This window comes from Cynocephalus volans, chromosome 8 (assembly GCF_027409185.1).
Source record: "Cynocephalus volans isolate mCynVol1 chromosome 8, mCynVol1.pri, whole genome shotgun sequence".
NCBI classification, from domain to species: Eukaryota; Metazoa; Chordata; class Mammalia; order Dermoptera; family Cynocephalidae; genus Cynocephalus; species Cynocephalus volans.
This window is the reverse complement of record NC_084467.1, coordinates 98082830-98098898: the sequence shown is the minus strand read 5'-3', so window position 1 is coordinate 98098898 and position 16069 is coordinate 98082830.

Below are 16069 nucleotides of genomic sequence, written 5' to 3'. Positions count from 1 at the left end.
CACCTTGGCTTGAGTGCCCAGGGGGCTTCCTGCTCTTTTAGGTTTGATAGGCATTCTTTGGTGGTGGTAGACCTTTACTGGTTAATATCAGAACTTTCTTTGTCTCTGATCTGTGGGTTTTTTGTTTTTTCTTTCAGTTCTGTGTTGGATTATTAGCTACCCCCACCACTTAAATTCTGCACTGGAACTAATTCGTTGTCCTTTGCTTCTAAAATGGGACGACTTCCTGTGGGGACCAGCACTGGAGCCCTATAGTTGAGCTAAATTGCTGCTTTGCTGCTGATTCCCTGGGAAAGGCTTTTTGTGCAGCTCAGGTTTTAATTGTTGACCTTGTAAGCACTTCCAGGTCTTGTGAGGCCCGATACCCCTGGGTTGTGGAAACTCTGGTCTAGGCCTGTTTCTTTTCAGCAAACTACACCCCTTGCAGTTCTGTATTCCTGACCAGTCTCCACTGAGTGGTCCTGCACTGATTGGGGGGCACATCAGCTGTCCATGCTGTGCCCCAGTGTTCCTCCGGTGGGCCCATCTCCCCTACCCACCGCACTCCAAACACTTCCCATGGGATGGGCCATGTGCCAGTCCCTTGCAGTGACTCACCTGCCTCTGAGTGACTCCTTTTTTCAGTTCTCTCTGGCTCCTCACTCCTATGTGGGTCCGTGGGAACCCTGTCAGTGATCTTGTTGGCCTGAGGGCCACCAAGGCTCTCCTTGCCTCTGCAGTCTCCAAGCAACTTCACACAAAGGGCACAGCTGTGGTTTTTGCCAACCCTTGCTCCATGTGCTCACCAGGGCCAGCCTTGAAGTAGTCAGGGCCTGAATTGGTCAGAGTGGTCCTTTCTTTCTCTCATCATGGCTTGTCCCACCTTCATGAACTCCAAAGGTCTCTCCTTTTCTTCCCCTGAGCTCTAGCAGCCCCAGCTTGGCAGTCTTTACTTTTTTAGTATTTGTAAATTGGTTGATTATGGGAGAGAGTGAAGCAGTGGACCGTCTATTCTACCATCTTGATTCCTTCTCCCGAGAGACATTTTCCATGACCCAAATAATTAGTATTGGTCAGTAAATCCTTTAGAACTGGGTTTTGAAGTAAGAGTTTTACCATTTTAATACATTTCTTAGTCTTAAAAATTTCTTTCTGTTCTGGAATCCACTTACAAAGGGAAGCAGACCTGAATTCACATGAGCTCTTTCATGGTTTAAGCTTTGCACAAGAGATTCTGTAGTTATTAGTTTGATTCTGGCCACAAGGTCAGATACTGTGCTAACTGATGTATCACAGCATGCTTGCAATAGTTTCATGAAGCTTATTCTCCGATATAATTTTTTTCTTTTTCTTTTTTTTTTTGGTGGCTTGCTGATACAAGGATCTGAAACTAGAATGAGATCTTAATTACCAATGAAGGAGACATAAAACAAAAGTTAGTATTGTGAATAACAGCAGATATCATTAATATCATTCAAGTCACTCCAAACTATATTCAAGAGCTTCTTAGATTTTTATTTATAGCAAATTATAATTACTTATAAAAGTAGTCTTGAGCAGGTAAATATTAATCCTTTTTAACAGGATGTGATTTGTAGAACCCAAATTCTAAAGAACAAAATCAGCAGTCTGTTGCTTTGCCTCCCATGGATTTGTGCCTCCCACAGATTTGTCACCCCTTTTCCCCTGGGTGATGGAGCCACCAAAGATTACTCAAAGGCCATCTCTTCTGAGCAGTGAGAAGCCCCGAAAAGGGGTTAATCTCCCAGAACTCTCAAGAGAGAGGTATTCCTTCCGTTTGGGAAATTAACCACGAATTAGTGTTCTCTTCCCTCATTTATTCTCCAGACCAGGAAGTTACAGGAAGAGAACATAGGTGGGTTTTGTTTCTAAGTACAGTTTAACAAGTTTAACAGTATAACTGTAACATTCAGTAAGAAAAGCAAGGTGACATTCCATAATGCAATTTTTCAAGAAGTTAAGTTGATCCATCAATAAAAGCTTGATCTTAGCAAACATTCTCTTCTTACAACAATTTCCCAGTATCTTTACATATCAATCAGCAACCTGTCTGTCTTTGAGCCAGCAACCTTGCTATGTTACAATTCTTTACCTTACAACAGAGACTATATATAGCCTGGGGAAAATTTCCTGTCCTTTGCAAGGTCAATATTTGAAACTGCAAGGCTTTGGAAAACCAGGCCCTGTGAAAAGTACATTTGCTTTATGCATACTCCACAGCAATCTAAAAAAAAACTAGGTACAAAATAATTGTGATGCATGCATCTACTAAAACAATTTTTTTCGTTTTTCTCTGGTCGTACAAGTAATTGGATAGTTTCTAGTTGGATCTCTATTTGTGCAGACAAAGACTGGTTTGCAGATTCCTATACAATTTAAAAGAAGAAAATGCTCATTTGGGAAGTGCCCAGTGGCAAACTGGTTTGCAAAAGAATCTTTGAAGAAGTTTAACAAGGTTTATTTCTTTAGGAGAGATGGTTCCGTGACCAGAAGAAAAGTTGGTGAGAAAAAGTTTAAATACATAAGAAGGAGCAATTTAAGGGAAAATGCTTACATAGAACTAGAAACTTCAGTTATAAATAAGATGCTAGATATAGGAATCAGTAAATAATATTTCTGAAGACTTCTGGACTAATGAGACAGAAAATGGAATAAAATATTGCCTACCTATATCAAATGACAGTGAACATGGGAGACATTTCAAAAAACATTGATTGAATGCCAGCATCATTAGGAAAAAAATTGAATATAAACCATAAAAAAGTATCATGTCTTTGAAAATAGTGGTGAAACTACATCTGGGAAATATCATCCAGTCCTACTTGCTATATATCAAGGAAACTATAATTCAGTTTATGAAGGATTACAGTATGGTGAGAAATTCTATGATAGAATCAAATTTCGTAAAATTATAAATTATGTGTGGAGAAGGTGACTCAGGGAAAAACATGGACTTGCTTGTCCATTCCTAGAATATTAGGCTTAGAGTTACACACCAGCATATTAAAGAAATTGTTCTAAGACAAAAAAAATACTATTTTGATAGTATTTGAATTCCATTAGTTAACTTTTACCTTTAGAGATAACATAGGCTGAAAACAGTAATAGGTTCAAGAAGGGATCGTAAGTAAAGAGAAATTTGGGATGTGTGTTCATCCCTAACCTTAAGGCTAAAGTAATGGAAGACAACCATGCTCTCCCTCAAAACATGCCTTGCCTCCACTGTCAAATACTCTAGCTTGGACGAACAGATAAGGCATTTCTTTTTAATTCAGTCAACATATTTTGTTGTTGTTGAGTGTTTAGCTTCCAGAATAAGAAGTCTTAACCTAACAAAATTGGCAGATACTGTGAACTAATAGTGAAAAATATATTTTCTTTTTGTCCTGGGTACACGGCAAGACTGCATTTTCTAGCCTCCCTTACAATTAGATGTAGGCATGAGACTGAATTTTAGAAAGTGAAGAGGATGTGTTTGCTATTTTTTGTATTAAGGTTTTGAGAAACAGGAATGCTCCCTCCCATTTTTTTTCTCTTTGTATCAATTGGCTATTGATAACAACAAGATTGTAGGAGTTGGCAGAATCATAAGGTAGAAAGATCCTGAACTAGTCCACTTCTAATCAGATTTTAGAAAATCAAACCTGAGATCTAATATAATTTAGAAACTCAGTTTTTATTCATCCAAGTTACTAAGATTATATTGTGTATTTTTAGAAAACTATCATACATTGTAAGTGCTCAATGAATGTATGAAAGAAAAATAATGTTTCTCATCTCTTCTGTGGTCTCTAATAGTACAGACTTACTGCAAAATAAAAGTTCAATAAATACTGGCTTATTAGTACCCTTGTAAGTCTCATGATATACATTTTGGCTGTTTTCAACCAGCTAGAGTGCTGGTTTTAGAAACAGTTTACTTATTTATTAGGAAGGTAATAATATAGAACAGAGCTAAAGCAAAGGAAAAAATCTTCCTGAGGCATTATGGATCTTACAGTGTAAGGAAGTGTACTCTCCAAAGGGCATGGTAATATAACCTAGAGAGTTTACCTGAGGCACAGGAAGCCAAAGGCGTAAGTAGGTTACAAAGAGAATGCCCCAGAAACCTTAAAATATGCAATTGTGATATAGTGCAGAGAGAAATCTCAATTGTTTAGATTGCTGGCAGCTCAGCTGAAAAGCAAGAGATTTTACTAGAATTTCACCAATACTCAGATCCTAATCCTGGCTAAAAGGAAATCCTGTCTATCTACTCAAAATATTTGGAGAGTGATAAAGTGAATCAAGCTATAGCTGCGACAAAGCCCAAATCATCTTCAACTACAGATCAGATTGATTTCAACCTCCCACTCTAGGAGCCTGAAAAAAGAAGGGGCATGCCCTTTTCTGAAGGTAACTATTATTTGTTTTCATACCTACTGTACTTTCGTAGAAAATACCCAGCACACAGTAAAATAGTGTAAGACATGCAAAGGCGTAGAAAAGTTTGATCCTGAGAGGAACCAATCAATAAAAGCAAACTTGGAGGTTGCTCAGATATTTGAATTATCAGGGGTTGATAAGGATAATAAAAATGCTGAAAGATCTGGTGTAAAAAAAAGGGGGGAAACATGCATGAAGAGAGAATTTCAGCAGAGACAGGGAAAGTTTATAAACCACAAAAATAATTCTAAAACAGTATGATTTTATACCACACATAGAGGAAAGGATCAGTAAACTTGAAGAAGAGGAAAGGATCAGTAAACTTGAAGACAGGGCAATTGAAAGTATACAAAGTGAAAGTCAAAGAAAAAAGGAGTGAAAATAAAAATAATGGAGTATATGAGATTTGAAGACAAAATCAAAGGCCTACCACTCTTGTCATTGAGTCTCAGAGAAGACTGAGAGAATGGTATAGAAAAAAAAGTTTGAAGAACTATTGACTAAGAACTTATTCAAAATGGATGGAAATTAACACAGAGAAAAATTCAAGTTTTTAAAAGTAATTAGCCAGACTGATATACTGGTGATGGACTTTGGATGTTTTGTCCTCCCAGAACTCATGTGGAAATTTGATCTCCAGTGTGGCAGTGTTGGAAACTGTCATGGGGGCGGATTCCTTGTGAATGGATTAGTGCTTTCCCTGGGGGGGGGGGTAATGAGTGAGTTCTCGCTCTATAAGTTCCCAAGAGAGCTGGTTTAAAAAGACCCTGGCACCTCACCTCTGTCTCTCTCTTGCTTCCTCTCGCCATGTGATCTGCTTGTAACCACCAGCTGCCTGCTGCTTTCTGCCATGAGTAGAAGCATCCTGAGGCCCCTGCCAGATGCAGCTGTCCCAGAATTGTAAGCCAAATAAACCTCTGTTCTTTATAAATTACCCAGTCTAAGGTTTTTCCGTTGTAGCAACACAAATGGACTAATACAACTGGGTAGAATACTATCCCCCCCAAAATTTATGTCCATCTGGAACTTTAGAATGTGACCTTATTTGTAAATAGGTTCTTTGCTAGTTAAGGTCATACTAAATTAGGGTGAGCCCTAAATTCAATGACTAGTGTCCTTATAAGAAGGCCATGCGGAGACAGAGAAGGCCATGTGAAGACAGAGGTAGAGAATGGAGTGGTACAGCTTCAAGCCAAGGAGTACCAAAGATTGCTTACAACCAGAAGGTAGGAAGAGGCAAAGAAGACTCCTCTAGAGCCTTCAGAGAGAGCCTTGATTTTGGACTTCTAACTTCTAGAACTATGGGAGAATAAACTTCTGTTGTTGCAAGCCACTTAGTTTATGGTAATTTGTTATGGCAGCCTAGGAAACTGAGAAAACGGACCAAGTTTAAAAAAAAATTTTTACTTATACCAAGAATAAAAAGGGGGATATTGCTACATAGCTTATTAACATTAAAGATAATAAGGGCATGCTATGAACAATTTTATGCCAATAAATTCAGTAACTTAGGTGAAATTGTTCAATAACTTAGATAAAATGGACAAATGTCTTGAAGCATGACTTGTCAAAAATGATGCAAGAAGAAATAGGAAGTCTAAAAATAGTTCCATATTTATTAAAGTATTGAATTGATAATCATAAACCTTGCTGAAAAGAAAACTCCAAGCCCTGAGTGTGTCACTGGAGAATTCTGTCAAATATTTGGGTTAGAAGTTACACTAAACTCTACACAAACTTTCAAAAAGTAGAGAAAAATTTCAGTTTGTTTTATGAGGCCAGTATAACTTTGATAACAAAACTTGAGAAATATATTACAATAAAAGAAGATTATGTATCAGAATTCCTTGTGAATATGGATGCAAGAATATTTAAGCTAAAAGAAAATAGAATCTAGCAATAAGAAAGCAATGATGTGTTCTGACCAAGTGGGGCTTAACCCAGTAACATAATATACCCCATTAACATAAATGAGAAAAACCATATATCAACAGATACAAAATAATTTGACAAAATTGGTAGTAATAAACTTTTTCTATATTAACAGTAAACAATTAGAAAATGCAACATAAAATACTATCTACAATTGCATAAAACAGTCATATACGTAGGAATAATTCTAATAACGTGTATGCAAGACCTTTACACTGAATGCTACAAACACTGCTGAGAAGAAATTTAAAATACTTAAGTGAATGGAAAGGTACATCACATACATGTATTGGAAGACTCAATATTGTTAAGATGCCCAGTCTCTGCTTGATGATTTATGGATTCAGTGTAGCTCCTAGCACAATTCAAGCAGTATACTTTTAAGAAATTGACAAGCTGATTCTAAAATCTAGAAATTCGAAGTGTCTAGAATAGCCAAAGCAAACTTGAAAAAGTTGGAGGACTTATAGTATCTAGTTTCAAGATGTATTATAATGCTACAGTGAACGGGACAATATAGTGTTGACACAGGATAAACAGACCAAGGGAACAACCAAAATAGACAAATGCATACACAATCAATTGATTTTTTTTCCACTTTTTTATTGTGGTAAAAACAATACATAATAAGATTTACCATTTTAACCATGTTTAAGTGATTTTTCTTTTTTTTTTTTTAACATGACTTGGAGTTTTCAAACATTTATGGCTAGTGTAAAACCATACAACCACTTTGAAAAATTGTTCGGCACTTTTTTCATAAATGTAAATTTACAATTACTATGTCAACCAGCAATTCTGCTGATAGGTATTTACCCAAGAGAAATGAAAACAGATGTCCACACAAAGACTTGTAACTGAAATCTTATAGCAGCTTTATTCATAATAATCCCAAATGGGAAATAAATGTTCATCAGCAGGTGAATGGATAAACACATTGTACTGTATCCATAGAATCAAATGCTAATCAATTAAAAGGAAACAAATTACTGATGTATGCAAATACAGGATTACATTCAAAAACATACTTACTTAGTGAATGCATTAGACACAAAAGATATTTCATTTATATGCAATTTTAGAAAAGGCAAATATATCTGTAATTATACAAGATGAATTAGTCTGCATCTGGGCCTGGGAGTGGGAGGAATGACTGCAAAGGTAATTATAGAAGTTATGGAATGCTTTTACTTTTTGATTCTGATAGTGCTTACATTGCTGTATATATTTGTAATGACTTATCTAAATACACGTATGATGGATATATTTATGTTGAGTTATATTTCAATAAGGTTTAAATTAAAATTTAAAACTCTTTTAGAAGACGTCAAAGATCTACATAGACACTGGTGAATTGTGAGGACAAACTTCATAAAGAAGGGAAGCCCAAAGGATTGAGCCTGTCATTGGTGCTGCTTTTTTCTCAACTTGTGGCAATTGCCAATTTCAAAAGCAGATTCTGGGAGGATGCAAAACCAAGCATCACTTTCAGCAGACTCATGGTACTATAATTACAAATGTTGGAATAATTGGGAAGGAGGTGAGACCCTGGCAAACAAGTCCAACTTTCAGTTGGGACTCTGACAAGGGTGAGGCTGAAGTGAATACAGATATTTCTTCATAAAATATGAATCCCATCTTCAGATCTTATCATTTCTGGAATAGGTTAATGTACTCTGGGAGCTCTAATTCCCCTAACCTGTTTAAAAGAAGCATGAGTAAATTCTCTGTGGAGTAAAATAATATATAGAGTCACAAATTATATCTTTAATTTTCACATTAAATCTCACATTAAAATATCTGGCAATCAATCAGATGAGTATATGGGAAAACAAGAATTGAGCAAGTACCAAGAAAACATTTTAGACCACAGGGAAATCCAAATAATGGGATTGACAGATGTGGACTTTAAAATAACTAAAATTGGATAACAAGATGGAGGCATTTGGCAGAGAACTGGAAGCCATACAAAAGAATTAAATGAATATTCTAGGGCTTAAACGTAATAACGCAAATTAAGGAAGTGCATTCATTTAAGAATAGATAAAATGTAAAAGAAAGAGAATTAGCAATCCGGAAGATTGGTAAGGGGAAAATATTTAGGTGGAGTCACAGAGAGGCCAAAAAAAAAAAAAAAAAAAAATCAGTATTTGGTGAAGGACCATAGCAGATGAACTAGATATAGTGAAAAAGACTAAATGATTGGAGTGAAGGACAGTGGAGAGAGAGTGGTCCTGACAGTTCTTGAAGAGATACTGGCCAACGAATGTTATAAGACCAAAGAAAGTCATCAATTTGAAAATCCAAAAAAAGTGTTATAAACCCAAAGCAAAGTCAATGAAAGTCAACCATACCTAGATACATCATGGTAATATTGCTAAAAATCAATGACAAGAAGAAAATCTTTAGCCAAAGGGGAGAGACATTATCTTTAAAGGAGACGTATAAGACTTAGAAGTGACTGTAACAGAAGTAATGGAAAATAGAAGGCAATGGAATGATGTATTCAAAGAGGTACAAAAAATTTGCCAACTTACATCTGCATATTAAATGAAAATACCTATCAAAGTGAAATAAAAAAGACATTTTTGGATCTACAAGTGCCAAGATTCGCCAGTAGACTCTTACAAAAATAAAAATGAGGTTCTTGAAGCAAAAGAAAAAGAATTCTGAGGCAATATTGAAAATTAAACAAGAAACCAAAACAAAATGGATAAGTAAATGGGTAAATCTCAATTCATGTTGACTGTATAAAATAATAATAGTAATAAAAGCAATAATATATTCTGGGCTCTAAAACGCATGTCATTAAAATATATGAAAAATTGCACAAAAATCAAGAGAGGGATAAATTAAAATGTTTTAAGTTCTCTTAATTGCCCAAGAAATGTGCCTAAGATTTTGATGTTAAAGAATCAAGGGAAGTGTTATGAACTGAACATTTGTGTTCCTCACCGCCTACACCAAATCAGTATGTTGAAGCACTAACTGCCAACATGATGGTTTTAGAAGATGGGGCCTTTGGGAGGTAATTAGGTTAATATGAAATCATGAGGGTAGAGCTTCCATGATGGGACTATTGCCCTTATAAGAGGAAGAGATGGACCTTGTCTTAACAAAGAGACTCTGTTGAGTAAATGAGATGAAAGCAAGGCTTCTAACACTTGCCTGAGATGTAACAATAGATTGGAAAATTGAGGTGCCCCGTGTAAGTTTTATATTAGTTACTGATAAGACAAGCAGACCAAAGAAATAACAAAGATAACAGAATATTTGGACAACACATTTCATAAATGCAGTATAATATACGTAGAACCTGTATTCAGCAACTTCAGAATATACATTCACTTCTTGTGCATATAGAAAATTTACCAACACATGCAATATATTGAGTCAAAAAGCAAGTTTCAGGATTTTCCCCTAAGACCTTTGTGAGTTCTGGAGCTGCATGGTACAGATTAGAGGGTTAAGCTGAGGGCCTGTTAAACAGAATAGGAAATACACTATGTACAATTAAGAACTGGGTTTAACAGCAAAATACAGGATTCAAGAATGTAAAGACATGACAATAAAAAATATGCAAACTGAAGCACATAGAGAAAATGAATGGAAATGAGTACAACATCTTAAGAGACATGGACCATAGAGAATCTAACACATATATAATTGGTGTCCCAGTAGGCGAGAAAAGAAGGGTAATAGAAGCAACATTTGCCAAGATAAGGGCCAAAGATTTTCACAGACTGACAAAAAAAGTCAAATGAATTTAAGGATTTAGTGTATCCTCAAGAGACAAAACCTACACATATGGACAACATGGTCAAATTATGAAAAACCAAGTAACAGAAAATTCTTAAAGGCAGGTAGATAAAAGGCACATTCCATTCAAAGGAACAACATAAATACTCTCAGCTGATTTTCTAATAGGATGAAAGTCAAAAAAATGGCTTTATTTTGTTCAAAAAATTATTTACATTGAAATGTAGATCTTACATATACAGTTTGATGAGTTTTGAAAAATGCACACGTTTATGAAACACAACCCCATAAAAGAACATTTCTATCATTCCAGGTGGATCAGTTGTCCCTTTTTGGTCCCCATCCTTCCCCAAAGACAATTGACTTTTGACCACAGATTGTAGTTTTGCCTATTTTAGAATTTCAGAGAAGTTCATTCATATAATATGTAATGTTGCCTCTCTGTTTTGATTGTCTAAGCATAATGTTCTAGAGATTTATTCATGATGTTGCATGTGTCATTTGTTTCTTTTATTGCTCACTAGTCTTCCATTCTGTGAATGAACCACAATTTGTTTATAGATGCTCCTTTTGATGTAAATTTGGGTTGTTTTCATTTTGAGCCATATGAAAAAAGTTGCTACAGACATTCTTGTACAAAAGCTTTTTGTGTTAATGTGTTTTCATTTATCTTGAGAAAATATCTAAAAGTAAAATTGCTGGATCGTAAGGTTGATATATGTGTGACTTTATGGTAAACTATGAGACCAATTTCCAAAGTGATTTCACCATTTTATAATAGCAATGTTTGAATACTTCAGTTGCTAAATAGTTTTGCCATCATTGATGTTTATTGCAGATCAATTTGGTGATTAACAAAAACCTACAGTTAACATTTTACATAAAGAAAAGTGATCCAGGGCCGACCCCGTGGCTCACTCAGGAGAGTGCGGCGCTGGGAGCGCAGCGGGCTCCGGCTGCGGGTTCGGATCCCATATAGGAATGGCCGGTGTGCTCACTGTCTGAGTGCGGTGCGGGCGACACCATGCCAAGCGTTGCAATCCCCTTACCGGTCACAAAAAAAGAAAAAGTGATCCAATCTAAGAAATTAACTTTGGTACAATAATGTTAAAGTATTTCTGATTTCACTAGTTTTCTAAGTAATGTTCTTTTTCTGCTCCAAGATCCAATCTGAGATCTCAAGTTAAATTTACTTCTCTTGTCTTCCTAGAGATAGGATGAGGGTAAAAGTGAAATTTTAAAAAAATAAAGATCATAAAATGAATAAAAGGTGATTGATGGACTTGTGATCTCATTTTTTTAACTTTTTAATTTTTTATTTTGAAGTAATTGCACACTACAGGAAGTTGCAAAAATAGTACAAATCCCATTTATCCTTTACCCTGTTTCCCCTAGTGGTAATATCTTATATAACTAGTAAAATATCAGAATTAGGAAATTGCCAGTGGTACAGTACTGTTATGTACATTATGTACCTTATTCTGATTTTTACCATTTTATATGCATTGATTTGTGTGTGTATGTATTTCTGTCATTTTATTTCATATATAGAATCAAATAACCACTACCACAATTGAGATACAGAATTTCCATAATCACAAAGGAACTCCCTCATGCTAACTTTTTATATTTGTACCTCCCCATCTCTGTCTTCTTAAAAACACTAATCTTTTCTCTATCTCCATATTTTGTCACTTTAAGAATATAATATAAATGGAATCAGACAGTGTGTAATCTTTGGAGATTGACTTTTTTTTCACTACACATAATACCTTTTGATCCATCCACATTGTTTATATATGGATAATTATAGGTGCTCCTCAATTTATGATGGGGTTACATTCCAATAAACTCATTGTAAGTTGAAAATATGTTAAGTCAAAAATGCATTTAATACACCTAACCTACCAAACATGATTATCTTAGCCTTCCTTAAACATACTCAGAATACTTACATTAGCCTACAGTTGGGCTAAATCATCTAACACAAAGCCTATTTTATAATACAGTGTTGAATATCTCACGTAACTTATTGTACTGAAAGTGAAAAACAGAATGGCTTTATGGGTATTCACCACTAACGTACACAGGTGAAAGCACACTGGGCCTACAGAACATTTGAAGCATTGAACTAAAATTAATTACTGGATGAGGGGATGCTACATTGACAGGTCCATCAATTTCTCTCTCTCTTTTTTTTTTTTTTTTCTGTGACCGGTAAGGAGATCAGAACCCTTGGCTTGGTGTCGCCTGCACCATGCTCAGCCAGTAAGCGGACCGGCCATCCCTACATAGGATCCGAACCCGTGGCCTCGGCGCTCCAAGCGCCGCACTCTTCCAAGTGAGCCACAGGGTCAGCCCAATTTCTCTCTGTTCTGATGAGGCTCAAGAATAGCTGGTAGAAGGTGCTGGAGCACCAAAACTTGATGGTTTATCAGGCATAGTATTCAGGAAGATGTCAAGTATCATCATTTACCCTCATGATTGCATGCCTAGCATCACAAGAGGGTATCATACTGCATATTACTAGCCCAGGAAAAGATCAAAATTCAAAATTTGAAGTCAGGTTTCCAGTTAATGCTATCACATTTTCACCATCGTAGAGCTGAAAAATCATAAGTCAAGCCATCTGAAGTCAAAGACTGTCTGTGTTCTCTTTTTATTGATGAGTGGTGTTCCATTGTAAGGATGCACCTGACTTTATTTAACCACTCATCCATTGAAGGATATTTTGGTTATTTTCAATTTGTTGCTATTACAAGTAAAGCTGCTAACAACATTGGCACAGGTTTTTGTGTGAAAATAAATTTTCGTTTCACTGAGATAAATACCCAAGACTGATTTCTGGATTGTATGGTAAATGCACATGCAGTTTTATTAGAAACTGCCAGTGTTTTTCAGAGTGGCTGTACCACTTCATGTCCTCACAAGCAATGTGTGACAGATCTAGTTTCTCTACATCCTCAAAAATATTTGATGGTACTGCTATTTTTAATTTTAGATGTTATAATAGTTGTGTAGTGGTATCTCATTTTGGCTTTAGCTGGCATTTTCCTAATGGCTAAAGAAGTTGAATATCTTCACATGCTTATTTTCCATTTGTATCTCCTCTGTGGTGATAGTTGTTCATGCTTTTTGCCCATTTTCTACTTGGATTGTATTATTTCTGTCGAATATACATACATACATACATACATACATACATACATACATACATACATACATACATACATACATACATACATACATACGTGTTTGTGTGTGTGTATGTATAAAGACCTTTGTCAGATATGTGATTTGCAAATATTTTCTCCCAGTTTATAAGTTCTCTTTTCATCCTCTTGATATAGACCGAATTGCTTTTGAACCTTTTGTCAAAAATCAATTATACATATGTGGGTCTATTTCTGGACTCTCTATTCTGCTCAATTGATATATTTGTCTGTGTTAAAGCTAATATCAAACAGTCTTTATTACTGCAGTTATATAATAATTTTTGAAATCAGACTAATTTCTCCCAAACTTTTTTCAGAATCATTTTTGCTATTAAAATTCCTTTGATGTTCCATGTAACTTTTGGAATAGACCTGTCTATATCTACAAAAAAAAAAAAAATCTTGTTTGGATTATGATAGGAACTGTGTTAAACCTGTATATAAATTTGAGACCTCTTAGCTCTGTGGAGTCTTCTGGTCCATGAATTTGTATCCATTTATTTTGTTAGAGATTTCATTTCTTTCATCAGCATTTTGTAGGCTTCAGCATACAGGTCCTGTGTGTGGGTTTTGTTTTGTTTTTAGATTTGCACATAATCACTGTTTTTTGAGCAATTCTAAATGGCATTGTGTTTTTTTTAATTTCAGATCCCATGTGTTTGTTACTAGTATAAAAATATGATTAACATTTGTATGCTGGTCTTGTATTCTTTGATCTTTCCGAGGTCATTTATTTCTAGGAGAGTTTTTTTGTTTTGTTTTGTTTTTGCAGATTTCTTGTAATTTCTTTTTTATAAACGATTATGTCATCTGCAAACAGATGTTTTATTTCTTCCTTTCCAATCTCTATGATTTTTATTTTGTTTCTTGCATTATCATGTTGGCTAGGACTTTCAGTATTATATTGCATAAGAATTGGGAGAGTGAGCATTTTGCCTTTTTTATGATTCCAGGGAGATAGCATAAATACCATTAAGTATGATATTAGTTATAGGACTTTTATATGTGCTCTTTATCAAGTTGAGGATGTACAACTCTACTTCTAAATTATGGAGTTTCTTTCATGAAAGAGCGTTGAATTTTGTCATGCTTTTTCTGCATCAATTGACAATGATCATGTGATTTTTCTTCTTTAGCCTATTTATATGGTGGCTTATATCGATTGTTGAATATAGAACCAGTCTTGCATCCATAGAGTAATTCCCACTTGGTTATGGTGTATAATTAATTTTATATATTAATGTAAATATTCTGTTTCCCAATTTTTTTTTAGAGCAATTCATTTGTTTATTTATTTATTTATTTTATTTATTGAATCAAAATCGATTATACATATTTTGGGGGTTGAACATTGAGATATGTTGATTAAATCAATATTACTAGCATACATATTGTTAAAAATTGTAATTATTCTTTATGCCCCTTGTCCAATCTCTCCTTTTCCCCCATTCCCTCCCCCTCCCCCTCTAATTACCCTAGATTTCTTCTCTCCTGCTGAAAGAATAATGGTTACTCTGATAACTTGTTGCCTAGATGATCTGTCCAATGCTAAGAGATGTGATCAGATCCCCCAATATTATCATAGAGGAAATGCTTCTTCTGTCACTCTGAAATGGGTTTTGTGGGAAGAGACATCCTCTTCTTCTCTTTGTCTCTGCTGGTGACTCTTCTTGTGTGAATGCACTCCAGTGGTTGGTGGACCATCTGTGAGGTGGCTGTGGAGTCTAGCTGCTTTTGCAGCAGCCATAGTTATTGTGGTGGCTGTGGTGGGCCACCCAAGGGGAGATGCTGTTTTTGGCATGCTCCTTGGCACTGGCAGTATGCCTACTTGTGAGGTGTGTTTGGTCCCCTTCTCCATGCCTCTAGTCCCTGGGTAGGCCTCAAGGCACTGGCACCATGTGCCTTTTTGTGGGAGGAGGGTCCGGTCCCCTTCTCCATACCTTGGGTACCCAGGTGGGCCCCGAGGTGCTGGTGCAGTGTGCCTGGTTGTGGGAGAGAGGTCCAGGCCCCTGTGGGCTCTGAGGTGTAGCATGTTGTGCCTGGTTATGGGAGAGAGGTCCAGTCCTCTTCTCCATGCCTCAGGTCCCTGGTGGGCTCTGAAACACTGTCTCAGTATCCCTGGTTGTGGGATAGAGGTCCATTCCCCTTCTCCTTGCCTCAGGTCCCCAGGCAGACCCCAAGGTGCTGGTGTGGTGTGCCTGGTTGTGGGAGAGAGGTCCATTCCCCTTCTCCAAGCCCCAGGTCACCGGGTGGGCTCCGAGGTGCTGGCATGTTGTGCCTGGTTGTGGGAGAGAGGTCCAGTCCTCTTCTCCGTGCCTCCAGTCCCTGGTGGGCTCTGAAACACTGTCTCAGTATCCCTGGTTGTGGGATAGAGGTCCATTCCCCTTCTCCTTGCCTCGGGTCCCCAGGCAGACCCCAAGGTGCTGGCGTGGTGTGCCTGGTTGTGGGAGAGAGGTCCAGTCCCCGTCTCCATACGCTGGGTCCCTGGGTGGGCCCCAAGGTGCTGGCTCAGTGTGCCTGGTTGTGGGAGAGAGGTCTGGTCCCCTTCTCCATGCCCTGGGTCCCTGGGTGGCCTTCAAGGTGCTGGCATGTTGTGCCTGGTTGTGGGAGTGTGGTCAGGTCCCCAACTCCATACCCTGCATCCCTGGGTGAGCCCCAAGGCGCTGGCTCAGTGTATCTGGTTGTGGGAGGGGGGTCTTGTCCCCTTCTCCATGCTTCAGGTCCCCAGGCTGGCCTCG